A 13,004-nucleotide genomic window follows, 5' to 3' on the forward strand; every position below is an offset into this window, starting at 1 on the left:
ACTTGAACTGTTGAGAGCCATAAATGAGAACAGCATGGAGTTGCCTTTACAAGGTCAACATTGAGGTATGAGATGATCCAGCCGCCCACTCCTGGGCCTATAAACTAAGAAGACAGAACTGGAAAGACACGGGCAGGCAAATCTGCATTGCAGCAGTATTACAACAGCCAAGACATGGAAGCAACCGAAAAGTCCATCACTGGAGAAGTGGACAAAGAAGAACTGGGACATGGACGGATGGAATATTGGCCAAGGAAAAACATGAAACAATGGCATTAGCGGCACCAGAGGTGAGTCTAGAGTTAATCACAGAATTTGCAGTAAGTCAGAAAGCCAAAGACACATATCCAATGATATCACTTGTAGCTGTTACCTAAACATTGATATCACTGAAGATATTTCCACAGAGAAAGGCAATCACAGATTCAACAGACACACTTGTGATTCACCAGTGGAAACGTGTGAGGATTGTAGACATTAGGAAATCGGGTTGAACAGAGCTACACAAACACAGGTGAAATATATAATCACCAAAGACCTACGGAAGACCAAGAGAAGAGTACTCAACAATGTGTCGTAAGCTGCATGGGAAAAGGATCCAAAGAACAATCGATATATGTTTATGTGTAAAAGAGCCACATCTTTCACAATGACAACAAGCAAAACATTGCAATCAAACTTGCTGTGATTAAATAAAATAAAATTCAATTTAAAAAACGGACAAGAAGTAGTGAGACACAAACTTAAGGGGCTTTTGCCTGGCACACTCCGTTCTAATTTACAACCTAGAACACGACTTCCATGGAGGCTCTGTTGCCCTGGTAACCACATTTACTAAAGGAGAACTGCTGCCGCCTTGTGGCCATTTCTGAAAACAGCAGCTTTTAACCCAGCGCAAATGGTCGCTTCATATTCCACATAAGTGCAGGCCTGTGAATGAAACCTGCCCTCAAGGCAATTCCTTAGGTCGCAAATCGAGGAAAAACATCAAAAGACGTGCACATTTCAAAAAGACAATTTCAAGAGGTGCCTTTTATGCACATTTTGTCTTCTCTTTCTTTCTTTTTCTTGTGTTAAATAAAGGGGCATGGAGACATTCTCAACATCAGGAATTAACAAAGCCATGCCAATCCCGTCCAGAGATACGTTCACGCACAGTCATCAGTATGATCATCAGCAACAATGTCTACAAACAGAAAATGCTGATGGGGTGATAGAGAACTCTGTACCCTCTAGCTGCTCGTGGGATGTGACCTGGTAACAGCCCGTAGTGTGAACAGAACGGAGGTGCGTTGAAAGGTACGAATTGAGCTCCCATGGCATCGGGTAGGCCCGCCAATGGGCCTATCACCTTAGTAGCCCCAAATCGAAAAGACACAGGCTGGCCATCCTGCACAGCAGCCACATGTACCATAGGCAAGGCTTGCAATTAACCAATGTGTCCATCAACAGAACAAGGCAACAAGAAAAAGGGGTCCGTGTACCCAATGGAATAGTGCTCCAAAGAAAACTATCAATTCAACCTTAAACAGAATGACACATCAGATTTCGGGGATCTCCCCAGACACATTCCACTGTAGTTTACAACCGAGGAACACCACTGGCAGGAAGGTCTGTTTCACTAGTTACCAGAGTGGGGACGCAAAAATGCTGCCGCTCTCTGGCCGTTACGTGCAACACCAGCTTGTAAACCTGTGCTCATGGTCACTTCATAGGCACAAGTACTGGAGGGCTGTAAATGAAACCTGCCCTCAAAATGTCCTGAGAGAGGTAGTGGCCAAAATATTTCCAAATGTGACACATACTTCAAGTAAAGTATTTGATGAGGTAAGCTGTACACGCAGTTAGAAGAAAATATACATCCCTGAAAGCTCAACTCCAAGGGTCTAGGAGACGCATGCAAGTCCAACCACAAAGAGGTATCAGGACACACCAGTCACAGAAACCATCAGCAACAAAGCTACAAACCGTAAATGCTGAAGGGGTTGTGGAGAAGTGCAGACCCGCAACCTTAAGTGGGACTTGAACTGTTGAGAGCCACAAATGAGAACAGCATGGAGTTGCTTTTACAGGGTCAACATTGAGGTACGAGATGATCCAGCAGCCCCACTCCTGGGCCTATAAACTAAGAAGACAGAACTGGAAAGACACGGGCAGGCAAATCTGCATTGCAGCAGTATTACAACAGCCAAGACATGGAAGCAACCGAAAAGTCCATCACCGGAGAAGTGGACAAAGAAGAACTGGGACATGGACGGATGGAATATTGGCCAAGGAAAAACATGAAACAATGGCATTAGCGGCACCAGAGGTCAGTCTAGAGTTAATCACGGAACTTGCAGTAAGTCAGAAAGCCAAAGACACATATCCGATGATATCACTTGTAGCTGTTACCTAAACATTGATATCACTGAAGATATTTCCACAGAGAAAGGCAATCACAGATTCAACAGACACACTTGTGATTCACCAGTGGAAAGGTGTGAGGATTGTAGACATTAGGAAATCGGGTTGAACAGAGCTACACAAGCACAGGTGAAATATATAATCACCAAAGACCTACGGAAGACCAAGAGAAGAGTACTCAACATTGTGTCGTAAGCTACATGGGAAAAGGATCCAAAGAAGAATCGATATATGTTTATGTGTAAAAGAGCCACATCTTTCACACCGAAAACAAGAAAAACATTGAAATCAAACTTGCAGTGATTAAAAAAAATAAAATTCAATTTAAAAAATGGACAAGTAGTGAGACACAAACTTAAGGGGCTTTTGCCTGGAACACTCCGTTCTAATTTACAACCTAGAACAGGACTTCAATGGAGGCTCTGTTGCCCTGGTAACCACATTTAGTAAAGGAGAACTGCTGCCGCCTTGTGGCCGTTTCTGAAAACAGCAGCTTTAAACCCAGCGCGACTGGTCGCTTCATATTCCACATAAGTACAGGCCTGTGAATGACACCTGCCCTCAAGACAATTCCTTGGGTCGCAAATCGAGGAAAAACCTCAAAAGATATGCACGTTTCAAAATGACAATTTCAAGAGGCGCCTTTTATGCACATTTTGTCTTCTCTTTCTTTCTTTTTCTTGTGTTAAATAAAGGGGCATGGAGACATGCTCAACATCAGGAATTAACAAAGCCATGCCAATCCCGTCTACAGATACGTTCACCGACAGTCATCAGAATGATCATCAGCAGCAAAGTCTACAAACAGAAAATGCTGACGGGGTGATAGAGAAGTCTGTACCCTCTAGCTGCTTGTGGGATGTGACCTGGTAACAACCCGTAGTGTGAACAGAACGGAGGTGCGTTGAAAGGTACGAATTGAGCTACCATGGCATCGGTTAGGCCCGCCAATGGGCCTATCACCTTAGTAGCCCCAAATCGAAAAGACACAGGCTGGCCGTCCTGCACGGCAGCCACATGTACTTGCAAGGCTTGCAAGTAACCAATGTGTCCATCAACAGAACAAGGCACCAAGAAGAAGGGGTCCGTGTACCCAATGGAATAGTACTCCAAAGAAAACTATCAATTCAAGTTTAAACAGAAATGTAAGTAAGGACACATCAGCTTTGGGGGATCTCCCCAGACACATTCCACTGTAATTTACAACCGAGGAACACCACTGGCGGGAAGGTCTGTTTCACTAGCTACCAGAGTGGGGACGCAGAAATGCTTCCGCTCTCTGGCCGTTACCTGCAACACCAGCTTGTAAACCTGTGCTAATGGTCACTTCATAGGCACAAGTACTGGAGGGCTGTAAATGAAACCTGCCCTCAAAATGTCCTGAGACAGGTAGTGGCCAAAATATTTCCAAATGTGACACATACTTCAAGCAAAGAATTTGATGAGGTAAGCTGCACACTCAGTTTGAAGAAAAATTACATCCCTGAAAGCTCAACTCCAAGGGTCTAGGAGACGCATGCAAGTCCAACCACAAAGAGGTATCAGGGCACACCAGTCACAGGAACCATCAGCAACAAAGCTACAAACCGTAAATGCTGAAGCGGTTGTGGAGAAGTGCAGAGCCCCAACCTTAAGTGGGACTTGAACTGTTGAGAGCCACAAATGAGAACAGCATGGAGTTGCCTTTACAAGGTCAACATTGAGGTACGAGATGATCCAGCAGCCCCACTCCTGGGCCTATAACCTAAGAAGACAGAACTGGAAAGACATGGGCAGGCAAATCTGCATTGCAGCAGTATTACAACAGCCAAGACATGGAAGCAACCGAAAAGTCCATCACGGGAGAAGTGGACAAAGAAGAACTGGGACATGGACGGATGGAATATTGGCCAAGGAAAAACATGAAACAATGGCATTAGTGGCACCAGAGGTCAGTCTAGAGTTAATCACGGAACTTGCAGTAAGTCAGAAAGCCAAAAACACATATCCGATGATATCACTTGTAGCTGTTACCTAAACATTGATATCACTGAAGATATTTCCACAGGGCAAGGCAATCACAGATTCATCAGACAGACTTGTGATTCAACAGTGGAAAGGTGTGAGGATTGTAGACATTAGGAAATCGGGTTGAACAGAGCTACACAAACACAGGTGAAATATGTAATCACCAAAGACCTACGGAAGACCAAGAGAAGAGTACTCAACATTGTGTCGTAAGCTACATGGGAAAAGGATCCAAAGAACAATCGATATATGTTTATGTGTAAAAGAGCCACATCTTTCACAACGACAACAAGCAAAACATTGCAATCAAACTTGCTGTGTTAAAAAAAAAATAAAATTCAATTTAAAACACGGACAAGAAGTAGTGAGACACAAACTTAAGGGGCTTTTGCCTGGCACACTCCGTTCTAATTTACAACCTAGAACACGACTTCCATGGAGGCTCTGTTGCCCTGATAACCACATTTACTAACGGAGAACTGCTGCCGCCTTGTGGCCGTTTCTGAAAACAGCAGCTTTAAACCCAGCGCTAATGGTCGCGGCTCTGTTGCCCTGGTAACCACATTTAGTAAAGGAGAACTGCTGCCGCCTTGTGGCCGTTTCTGAAAACAGCAGCTTTAAACCCAGCGCGACTGGTCGCTTCATATTCCACATAAGTACAGGCCTGTGAATGACACCTGCCCTCAAGACAATTCCTTGGGTCGCAAATCGAGGAAAAACCTCAAAAGATATGCACGTTTCAAAATGACAATTTCAAGAGGCGCCTTTTATGCACATTTTGTCTTCTCTTTCTTTCTTTTTCTTGTGTTAAATAAAGGGGCATGGAGACATGTTCAACATCAGGAATTAACAAAGCCATGCCAATCCCGTCTACAGATACGTTCACCCACAGTCGTCAGAATGATCATCAGCAACAAAGTCTACAAAGAGCAAATGCTGACGGGGTGTTAGAGAACTCTGTACCCTCCAGCTGCTCGTGGGATGTGACCTGGTAACAGCCCGTAGTGTGAACAGAACGGAGGTGCATTTAAAGGTACGAATTGAGCTACCATGGCATCGGGTAGGCCCGCCAATGGGCCTATCACCTTAGTAGCCCAAAATCGAAAAGACACAGGCTGGCCGTCCTGCACGGCAGCCAAATGTACCATAGGCAAGGCTTGCAAGTAACCAATGTGTCCATCAACAGAACAAGGCACCAAGAAGAAGGGGTCCGTGTACCCAATGGAATAGTACTCCAAAGAAAACTATCAATTCAAGTTTAAACAGAAATGTAAGTAAGGACACATCAGCTTTGGGGGATCTCCCCAGACACATTCCACTGTAATTTACAACCGAGGAACACCACTGGCGGGAAGGTCTGTTTCACTAGCTACCAGAGTGGGGACGCAGAAATGCTGCCGCTCTCTGGCCGTTACCTGCAACACCAGCTTGTAAACCTGTGCTAATGGTCACTTCATAGGCACAAGTACTGGAGGGCTGTAAATGAAACCTGCCCTCAAAATGTCCTGAGACAGGTAGTGGCCAAAATATTTCCAAATGTGACACATACTTCAAGCAAAGAATTTGATGAGGTAAGCTGCACACTCAGTTTGAAGAAAAATTACATCCCTGAAAGCTCAACTCCAAGGGTCTAGGAGACGCATGCAAGTCCAACCACAAAGAGGTATCAGGGCACACCAGTCACAGGAACCATCAGCAACAAAGCTACAAACCGTAAATGCTGAAGCGGTTGTGGAGAAGTGCAGAGCCCCAACCTTAAGTGGGACTTGAACTGTTGAGAGCCACAAATGAGAACAGCATGGAGTTGCCTTTACAAGGTCAACATTGAGGTACGAGATGATCCAGCAGCCCCACTCCTGGGCCTATAACCTAAGAAGACAGAACTGGAAAGACATGGGCAGGCAAATCTGCATTGCAGCAGTATTACAACAGCCAAGACATGGAAGCAACCGAAAAGTCCATCACGGGAGAAGTGGACAAAGAAGAACTGGGACATGGACGGATGGAATATTGGCCAAGGAAAAACATGAAACAATGGCATTAGTGGCACCAGAGGTCAGTCTAGAGTTAATCACGGAACTTGCAATAAGTCAGAAAGCCAAAGACACATATCCGATGATATCACTTGTAGCTGTTACCTAAACATTGATATCACTGAAGATATTTCCACAGAGAAAGGCAATCACAGATTCAACAGACACACTTGTGATTCACCAGTGGAAAGTTGTGAGGATTGTAGACATTAGGAAATCGGGTTGAACAGAGCTACACAAACACAGGTGAAATATATAATCACCAAAGACCTACGGAAGACCAAGAGAAGAGTACTCAACATTGTGTCGGAAGCTACATGAGAAAAGGATCCAAAGAACAATCGATATATGCTTATGTGTAAAAGAGCCACATCTTTCACAGCGACAACAAGAAAAACATTGCAATCAAACTTGCTGTGATTAAAAAAAATAAAATTGAATTTAAAAAACGGACAAGTAGTGAGAAACAAACTTAAGGGGCTTTTGCCTGGCACACTCCGTTCTAATTTACAACCTAGAACACGACTTCCATGGAGGCTCTGTTGCCCTGGGAACCACATTTAGTAAAGGAGAACTGCTGCCGCCTTGTGGCCGTTTCTGAAAACAGCAGTTTTAAACCCAGCGCGAATGGTCGCTTCATATTCCACATAAGTACAGGCCTGTGAATGACACTTGCCCTCAAGACAATTCCTTGGGTCGCAAATCGAGGAAAAACCTCAAAAGATGTGCACGTTTCAAAATGACAATTTCAAGAGGCGCCTTTTATGCACATTTTGTCTTCTCTTTCTTTCTTTTTCTTGTGTTAAATAAAGGGGCATGGAGACATGCTCAACATCAGGAATTACCAAGCCATGCCAATCCCGTGTACAGATACGTTCACCGACAGTCATCAGAATGATCATCAGCAACAAAGTCTACAAACAGAAAATGCTGACGGGGTGATAGAGAAGTCTGTACCATCTAGCTGCTCGTGGGATGTGACCTGGTAACAGCCCGTAGTGTGAACAGAACGGAGGTGCGTTGAAAGGTACGAATTGAGCTACCATGGCATCGGGTAGGCCCGCAAATGGGCCTATCCCGGTAGTAGCCCCAAATCGAAAAGACACAGGCTGGCCATCCTGCACAGCAGCCACATGTACCATAGGCAAGGCTTGCAAGTAACCAATGTGTCCATCAACAGAACAAGGCACCAAGAAGAAGGGGTCCGTGTACCCAATGGAATAGTACTCCAAAGAAAACTATCAATTCAAGCTTAAACAGAAGGACACATCAGCTTTGGGGGATCTCCGCAGACACATTCCACTATAATTTACAACCGAGGAACACCACTGGCAGGAAGGTCTGTTTCACTAGTTACCAGAGTGGGGACGTAGAAATGCTGCCGCCCTCTGGCCGTTACCTGCAACACCAGCTTGTAAACCTGTGCTAATAGTCACTTCATAGGCACAAGTACTGGAGGGCTGTAAATGAAACCTGCCCTCAAAATGTCCTGAGAGAGGTAGTGGCCAAAATATTTCAAAATGTGACACATACTTCAAGCAAAGAATTTGATGAGGTAAGCTGTACACGCAGTTTGATGAAATATTACATCCCTGAAAGCTCAACTCCAAGGGTCTAGGAGACGCATGCAAGTCCAACCACAAAGAGGTATCAGGGCACACCAGTCACAGGAACCATCAGCAACAAAGCTACAAACCGTAAATGCTGAAGCGGTTGTGGAGAAGTGCAGACCCCCAACCTTAAGTGGGACTTGAATTGTTGAGAGCCACAAATGAGAACAGCATGGAGTTGCCTTTACAAGGTCAACATTGAGGTACGAGATGATCCAGCAGCCCCACTCCTGGGCCTATAACCTAAGAAGACAGAACTGGAAAGACACGGGCAGGCAAATCTGCATTGCAGCAGTATTACAACAGCCAAGACATGGAAGCAACCGAAAAGTCCATCACCGGAGAAGTGGACAAAGAAGAACTGGGACATGGACGGATGGAATATTGGCCAAGGAAAAACATGAAACAATGCCATTAGCGGTGCCAGAGGTGAGTCTAGAGGTAATCACGGAACTTGCAGTAAGTCAGAAAGCCAAAGACACATATCCGATGATATCACTTGTATCTGTTACCTAAACATTGATATCACTGAAGATATTTCCACAGAGAAAGGCAATCACAGATTCAACAGACAGACTTGTGATTCACCAGTGGAAAGGTGTGAGGATTGTAGACATTAGGAAATCGGGTTGAACAGAGCTACACAAACACAGGTGAAATATATAATCACCAAAGACCTACGGAAGACCAAGAGAAGAGTACTCAACATTGTGTCGTAAGCTGCATGGGAAAAGGATCCAAAGTACAATCGATATATGTTTATGTGTAAAAGAGCCACATCTTTCACAACGACAACAAGCAAAACATTGCAATCAAACTTGCTGTGATTAAAAAAATAAAATTCAATTTAAAAAACGGACAAGAAGTAGTGAGACACAAACTTAAGGGGCTGTTGCCTGGCACACTCCGTTCTAATTTACAACCTAGATCAGGACTTCCATGGAGGCTCTGTTGCCTTGGTAACCACATTTAGTAAAGAAGAACAGCTGCCGCCTTGTGGCCGTTTCTGAAAACAGCAGCTTTAAACCCAGCGCGACTGGTCGCTTCATATTCCACATAAGTACAGGCCTGTGAATGACACCTGCCCTCAAGACAATTCCTTGGGTCGCAAATCGAGGAAAAACCTCAAAAGATGTGCACGTTTCAAAATGACAATTTCAAGAGGCGCCTTTTATGCACATTTTGTCTTCTCTTTCTTTCTTTTTCTTGTGTTAAATAAAGGGGCATGGAGACATGCTCAACATCAGGAATTACCAAGCCATGCCAATCCCGTGTACAGATACGTTCACCGACAGTCATCAGAATGATCATCAGCAACAAAGTCTACAAACAGAAAATGCTGACGGGGTGATAGAGAAGTCTGTACCATCTAGCTGCTCGTGGGATGTGACCTGGTAACAGCCCGTAGTGTGAACAGAACGGAGGTGCGTTGAAAGGTACGAATTGAGCTACCATGGCATCGGGTAGGCCCGCAAATGGGCCTATCCCGGTAGTAGCCCCAAATCGAAAAGACACAGGCTGGCCATCCTGCACAGCAGCCACATGTACCATAGGCAAGGCTTGCAAGTAACCAATGTGTCCATCAACAGAACAAGGCACCAAGAAGAAGGGGTCCGTGTACCCAATGGAATAGTACTCCAAAGAAAACTATCAATTCAAGCTTAAACAGAAGGACACATCAGCTTTGGGGGATCTCCGCAGACACATTCCACTATAATTTACAACCGAGGAACACCACTGGCAGGAAGGTCTGTTTCACTAGTTACCAGAGTGGGGACGCAGAAATGCTGCCGCCCTCTGGCCGTTACCTGCAACAGCAGCTTGTAAACCTGTGCTAATAGTCACTTCATAGGCACAAGTACTGGAGGGCTGTAAATGAAACCTGCCCTCAAAATGTCCTGAGAGAGGTAGTGGCCAAAATATTTCAAAATGTGACACATACTTCAAGCAAAGAATTTGATGAGGTAAGCTGTACACGCAGTTTGAAAAAAAATTACATCCCTGAAAGCTCAACTCCAAGGGTCTAGGAAACGCATGCAAGTTCAACCACAAAGAGGTATCAGCGCACACCAGTCACAGGAACCATCAGCAACAAAGCTACAAACCGTAAATGCTGAAGCGGTTGTGGAGAAGTGCAGACCCCCAACCTTAAGTGGGACTTGAACTGTTGAGAGCCAGAAATGAGAACAGCATGGAGTTGCCTTTACAAGGTCAACATTGAGGTACGAGATGATCCAGCAGCCCCACTCCTGGGCCTATAACCTAAGAAGACAAAACTGGAAAGACACGTGCAGGCAAATCTGCATTGCAGCAGTATTACAACAGCCAAGACATGGAAGCAACCGAAAAGTCCATCACCGGAGAAGTGGACAAATAAGAACTGGGACATGGACGGATGGAATATTGGCCAAGGAAAAACATGAAACAATGGCATTAGCGGCACCAGAGGTCAGTCTAGAGTTAATCACGGAACTTGCACTAAGTCAGAAAGCCAAAGACACATATCCGATGATATCACTTGTAGCTGTTACCTAAACATTGATATCACTGAAGATATTTACACAGAGAAAGGCAATCACAGATTCAACAGACACACTTGTGATTCACCAGTGGAAAGGTGTGAGGATTGTAGACATTAGGAAATCGGGTTGAACAGAGCTACACAAACACAGGTGAAATATATAATCACCAAAGACCTACGGAAGACCAAGAGAAGAGTACTCAACATTGTGTCGTAAGTTGCATGGGAAAAGGATCCAAAGTACAATCGATATATGTTTATGTGTAAAAGAGCCACATCTTTCACAACGACAACAAGCAAAACATTGCAATCAAACTTGCTGTGATTTAAAAAAATAAAATTCAATTTAAAAAACGGACAAGAAGTAGTGAGACACAAACTTAAGGAGCTTTTGCCTGGCACACTCCGTTCTAATTTACAACCTAGAACACGACTTCCATGGAGGCTCTGTTGCCCTGGTAACCACATTTAGTTAAGGAGAACTGCTGCCGCCTTGTGTCCGTTTCTGAAAACAGCAGCTTTAAACCCAGCGCGAATGGTCGCTTGATATTCCACATAAGTGCTGGCCTGTGAATGACACCTGCCCTCACGAAAATTCCTTGGGGCGCAAATCGAGGAAAAACCTCAAAAGACGTGCACATTTCAAAATGACAATTTCAAGAGGCGCCTTTTATGCACATTTTGTCTTCTCTTTCTTTCTTTTTGTTGCGTTAAATAATGGGGAATGGAGACATGCTCAACATCAGGAATTAACAAAGCCATGCCAATCCCGTCTACAGATACGTTCACCCACAGTCGTCAGAATGATCATCAGCAACAAAGTCTACAAAGAGCAAATGCTGACGGGGTGTTAGAGAACTCTGTACCCTCTAGCTGCTCGTGGGATGTGACCTGGTAACAGCCCGTAGTGTGAACAGAACGGAGGTGCGTTGAAAGGTACGAATTGAGCTACCATGCCATCGGGTAGGCCCGCCAATGGGCCTAAGACCTTAGTAGCCCCAAATCGAAAAGACACAGGCTGGCCGTCCTGCACAGCAGCCACATGTACCATAGGCAAGGCTTGCAAGGAACAAATGTGTCCATCAACAGAACAAGGCACCAAGAAGAAGGGGTCCGTGTACCCAATGGAATAGTACTCCAAAGAAAACTATCAATTCAAGCTTAAACAGAAGGACACATCAGCTTTTGGGGATCTCTGCAGACACATTCCACTGTAATTTACAACCGAGGAACACCACTGGCAGGAAGGTCTGTTTCACTAGTTACCAGAGTGGGGACGCAGAAATGCTGCCGCTCTCTGGCCGTTACCTGCAACACCAGCTTGTAAACCTGTGCTAATAGTCACTTCATAGGCACAAGTACTGGAGGGCTCTAAATGAAACCTGCCCTCAAAATGTCCTGAGAGAGGTAGTGGCCAAAATATTTCAAAATGTGACACATACTTCAAGCAAAGAATTTGATGACGTAAGCTGTACACGCAGTTTGAAGAAAAATTACATCCCTGAAAGCTCAACTCCAAGGGTCAAGGAGACGCATGCAAGTCCAACCACAAAGAGGTATCAGGGCACACCAGTCACAGGAACCATCAGCAACAAAGCTACAAACCGTAAATGCTGAAGCGGTTGTGGAGAAGTGCAGAGCCCCAACCTTAAGTGGGACTTGCACTGTTGAGAGCCACAAATGAGAACAACATGGAGTTGCTTTACAAGGTCAACATTGAGGTACGAGATGATCCAGCAGCCCCACTCCTGGGCCTATAACCTAAGAAGACAGAACTGGAAAGACACGGGCAGGCAAATCTGCATTGCAGCAGTATTACAACAGCCAAGAAATGGAAGCAACCGAAAAGTCCATCACGGGAGAAGTGGACAAAGAAGAACTGGGACATGGACGGATGGAATATTGGCTAAGGAAAAACATGAAACAATGGCATTAGCGGAACCAGAGGTCAGTCTAGAGTTAATCACGGAACTTGCAGTAAGTCAGAAAGCCAAACTCACATATCTGATGATATCACTTGTAGCTGTTACCTAAACATTGATATCACTGAAGATATTTCCACAGAGAAAGGCAATCACAGATTCAACAGACACACTTGTGATTCACCAGTGGAAAGGTGTGAGGATTGTAGACATTAGGAAATCGGGTTGAACAGAGCTACACAAACACAGGTGAAATATATAATTACCAATGACCTACGGAAGACCAAGAGAAGACTACTCAACATTGTGTCGTAAGCTACATGGGAAAAGGATCCAAAGAACAATCGATATATGTTTATGTGTAAAAGAGCCACATCTTTCACAATGACAACAAGCAAAACATTTCAATCTAACTTGCTGTGATTAAAAAAAATAAAATTCAATTTAAAAAACGGACAAGAAGTAGTGAGACACAAACTTAAGGGGCTGTTGCCTGGCACACTCC

This window comes from Kogia breviceps, chromosome 4 (assembly GCF_026419965.1).
Source record: "Kogia breviceps isolate mKogBre1 chromosome 4, mKogBre1 haplotype 1, whole genome shotgun sequence".
Taxonomy (NCBI): domain Eukaryota; kingdom Metazoa; phylum Chordata; class Mammalia; order Artiodactyla; family Physeteridae; genus Kogia; species Kogia breviceps.